Here is a 4,814-nt window from a genome sequence, read left to right as displayed (position 1 = left end):
GTGCAGCTGAGCACCAGCCAGCTCAGCACACCTGCGTGCGTTGCTCATTTGTTCCACGCTCCTCTCTATCTAGATGTATGACACAGGGAGGAGGAAAAAGGAGTTCAGGTTTAAACTCTTATCACTAAAGTGAGTCTCCCTCTGCATTAAAAAACTATCCAGACAGTGTAACAGGAATGGGTTCAGTTCTTATGTCATAAATTTGTGTGTGTAGAAAAAAGACTTATTGGTGAATTTAGCAGTATTTTTCGTTGAACTGGCAGTTGCTAACCATTACACCAGTATTTATTTGATTCTTAAAGAGCACAAAAGCATGGACTACAAATAAAGAAGATGGAGTAATAGCTTTTGACTGGACCACTAGCTTTAAACTTGAAATGAAGTGTCCAGTTTTGAGTTACTGTGTCCAAATGCCATTTGTACAGTTTGAAAAGTGGGGGCATTTTTCCAGCTTGTCACTGTTAGCTGTAGTTCATTCCAGTGAATGATATCACTGAAGGAGCAGTTGTTCTGCTATAAGTACTTCACTCATGACTGGAATGTATTAAATGTATTAATCTGTGCCTCAGAGCGTAATTTAGGGAAGCCCTACATTTGACACATTCTTGTACATCCTTATTTTATTGCCTTATCCTGCAGGTAACAATGTCTCAAAAGCAAAGAGACTGGATGAAGTTAAAATTACATGTCACAAAATATTATATGCGCTTTTGTTGCTCATTTTGCTGTCAGAATTACGGATTTTCAACAACATTAGTTTAAATATGTTTATGACTTGATTTACGCCTCCGATGTCGAAATAAAACCCAAGGCAGGGATCCGAGGCTTCAAATGATGCTGGAGACAGAATGAAGCCGTGAGAGGAACGTCCCCATCCTCACAGCTACATCTGGAACGACAGAGCTCTGTCACCAGCAGCACCTGGGCCAGCCAGGGATAACAAGTGAGGGCTGAGCGAAGCTGCAGAGTATTTGTCAAGCCTGCTTTAAGTCAGCAGGATAAAAATGTATTTTTGAGGCAAGGTTAAACCTTATGTCAACAAAGTGAACTCATAAAGCATTTATAGCCACCTCGTGACTATTACGTATCATAAATTTGAAACAGTCTTAATCCATAAGTGTGTAATTTTAAGGTACTTCAAGACACGCTCCCTGCCTTACGCTTTCAACGTAGCGATCATCCGCCTTGCTGTTAGCAATTAAACAAACTTTAGCAGCAGCGATAAATATCATTTTCAGGCCTGAACTGTGACTTGCACCCTCAAAAAGAAACACGTGTATGCCAGTCTGAAGGGCTGTGCCACGGCTGTGGCAGGGAGGATGCAGGCCGTGCGATGCTGGGTCGGGTTATCAGCCCCAGGTCGCCGACTGTTGCAGCCGTTTACTTTAAGGAACTTTCATGACCGAGTGCTTGCCTCTGATTTCTCTGTGTTATGAGGAAAGCATTTAATGACTGCAGCATCCCTTATTTATGTTTAGTCAGAATTTCTCTGTAACGGCTGCAACCCGTGGGAGCCAGGTTTGCCCTCAGATCGTGCCAGCGCCTCACTGCCAGCCATGCTATTTACTATAAACACACCGGGCTTTTCTTTTATTGAATTCCACGTCTTCCCTCATATACATTTCAAAACAATATCCAGAGCTACCCACAGATTCTCCTACGGGGCCGGACAGCCCCTGCCACGGAGCGAGGCAATTCATAAGGGTGGAAGGGGCCCCACTCCACCTGCAGGCATCGTTAGCTGGCCATGATGGGGATGATAGAGGAGATGGGAACAGTGACTGAACTCCGACCTTATCGATCCAGCCACCTCCACCCAGCTGAGTTGCTGCGGCCCAGTCAGCTGAAAAGGAATTTAGAGGGCAGTCGTCTCCCCTGCTCAGCCCTGCTGTCATTAATAACGTTTTCACCCGCGACAGTGATAAACACGCGGTACTTGAGGAGAGTTTATTAAGGTCAGTCCATAAATAAAAATTAAAATTTAAAAAAATGGGTTTACACAGATGAACAGATGGATGGATAAAGTGATTGGTAAAACAATAAATATGAAAATAGACAGACGGATGGAGGACCTGGCAGCGGCTCTCTAAAAGCCCGATGCCTCAAATACCTCCAACGTTGTGCCAGGCCCTTCTCTCCCATCTGATAAAAGCAGATTTAATGAAGCCCCTTCAAAACTTATAGGTTTTGTGGATCTATGGCCTGGCTAATATTTTGTCATTTAATGCCTATTCTACAGCCTGATAAAAAGGATTGCAGCCATTTCTCTATGTCAGGTGTATAACTGAGTGCTACTAAAATTTAAATGTCTTATCTGGCCTTGGATTTAAATGCGGATGGCCTTAAACTTTGGAGTTTCTCTCAGTGCAAGATGGTGTACAATGTGATGGCTGACTTCTTTTTACCGTTCTCAAAGAGATGGGGATTTGTATCTCTAGTGGATTCAGGCTGCCAGCAAGCAAATATTCTTATTCATTTCCAAAATCTGAACGTCCATCTGAAAAACAGACCCCAAAATCCCAATAACACTTCAGCCCCATCATCTCCTGAATGCTGGCAGGTCTCTGTGGTGTAAAATTACATATATATATATAAAAACAAAACAAAACAAGTCCGCTTGATCCAAAATTTCCTTGGGCAGAACGTGACAGGTTGCTGTCATGCAAACTAAATTATTAATTTTATCCTCAGTTTAGCATTGTTTGAAAGCAAAGCAAACCTTGGGAAGGAGAAAAATTCATTGCGTTTTTGTGTAATTTTCACAGTATTTGATTCTGTGCAAGCTGTAGGTGGCAGAGTGTGAACAGGAGGGGAGCACTGCTTAGAGACTTGTACATTCATTAAGGGTAAGCACTTGAATGAGATTCAAGACCGTAGGCCTTAAGTTTGCAACATCTCAAAGAGCTTTAATTGTTGCCTTTGGTTAAATATTTCAAAGCCGTTACTTAGATCATTACAATTATTGATCCTTTATTATGCCTTCATTCCTTGATGGCCAGGCAGCAACATTAACTTGCATTAAGCAGGCCAGCATCATGTGCATCATTGTTTGCTGCAAATGAAGATTTTGAATGCTGAATCCGAACGTCAGCTTGGGACTCTTCCAGCTTGAGCATGCCATCAATTTCCATGAGAAGCAGCTGCCTAAGTGAAATGGATGAGAAGAGGGTGCCCAGCGCCTCACAGGAGCAGCAAGACTCTTTGCATGATTTGGTCCTTAGGAAGCAATTCAGTCCAGTAATGAAGAGGTGATGGGGCACAAAACTACTGTTAGTTAAATCCAAGTTTAACTGGAAGAAGCCAAGAGGATTGCAGGTCCCTAATGAACAATCAAAAAGGTGGTTAGGATTGTGCAGAGCAGCTGTATTACTTAAAAATAAGCAACAGTTAGGAGAATAATGGCTTTCAGCCAGTCGTCAAGCAGATTACCCCTGGAAAGCTGAATGGCAAGAAGGAAGCAGAGATCTTTCCATCATCTGGAGGGGCTCCGTGAGCAAAAAAAACCCCAAATTTGCTGCCAGCCTATGCAGGGTGAGATCCCTTCCCAGCAGCAAAGAGCAAGTGTGGATGCAATTTGTATAACTGCTGGTGGGTGTTAAATGTTAAAACATCTTTAAGCAGGGACTTGCATTGTTTGGATTATGTTGCGGATGGCGTTATGCTCAGCAAAGTGGGAAATAAGGGTGTGAGGATAAATGTGGAAATAAGAAGGATGCTTTTGAGGCTCTCTCTTGTGACGTGTCTTCAGTTCCTCTTAAGACTTCTGGAATATTTCAGGAAGATTCCTCCAAAACTGTGGCTGCACCCGAGGACTTGGGGGAGACTTGCTGGGTGCTGCCATTGGCTTGGTGAACCCAGGGCAGCTCCTGCTCCCTCCTCTCTGCCTTCTTCTCCATGTGTTCACATGCAGACGGCTGCTAATTGCCTTTGGTGACTATCTCTGCCACTGACCAATGCTGGGACGTCACTCCAGTACCCGAGCGTTCTTGGTGCAAGAAGGAATTCACAGATGTCTCTTTTCAGGGCGTTTTGTCATTGAATGTAAGAAATTTGCCTGTCTTTACTTCCCCCTCCGCAAAATTTGCTGTGGGAGAGGCACCATTCAGTGCATCAGTCATTAATTCCTTACAAGTCTGGAAAACCGAGTAGCAATAACTGGCTTTTCAACAAGGGGAAAGAGAAATAAAGCCATTTGGAGAACGATCTGAAATTGCAAAGGGACCTCTCTCTAGAAATAAGGGGGAGAAAGGAGAGGAAGAGAGATATAAAGAAAGCGTATTTGTTTGCTAAGACAAATATTTGAAATTGTATTGCCTCCTTGGTGATCCCAGGGCTTTCTAATTGGAGAGTGATTTTATAGCGCAGATTGAAATGTCCAATACAGGGAAAAGGAGGAAAAAAGAAGTCACTACGCTGCAGAAGGAACAAATTCACTCATCAAGAGTTGTGCTTAAATTATTTGAAAATATACTGCATCTGTTTAATGTTTAAAGCAAAAGAAAGTGGGAAAGTAACTGAGCATGAGATAGCTTTCAATAAATAATCACGGAGTAAATAGGTAAATACGCATGGGAGCACTGCAAATGCACAAGTAGTTTTGTGCCAATAAAATGCAAAGGATAAAAATAAAATACAATACAGCAGCAAAAGTCTTTATATAAATCATGGAAATGTAAGGAAAGGAAAAAAGAACCAGCTGCCCCATGCACATTTTGAACAAGGTAATAGAAAGAGTATAACTTTGCCACTGCAGAATGTATTAGAAGCTGGGAAATAACTTAACCTGACTGCAACACAAGGCTTTTCAGGGCTGA

Source organism: Tympanuchus pallidicinctus, unplaced genomic scaffold (genome assembly GCF_026119805.1).
Source record: "Tympanuchus pallidicinctus isolate F22 unplaced genomic scaffold, pur_lepc_1.0 scaffold16, whole genome shotgun sequence".
Lineage (NCBI taxonomy): Eukaryota > Metazoa > Chordata > Aves > Galliformes > Phasianidae > Tympanuchus > Tympanuchus pallidicinctus.
Note: the sequence above shows the minus strand (reverse complement) of the source record.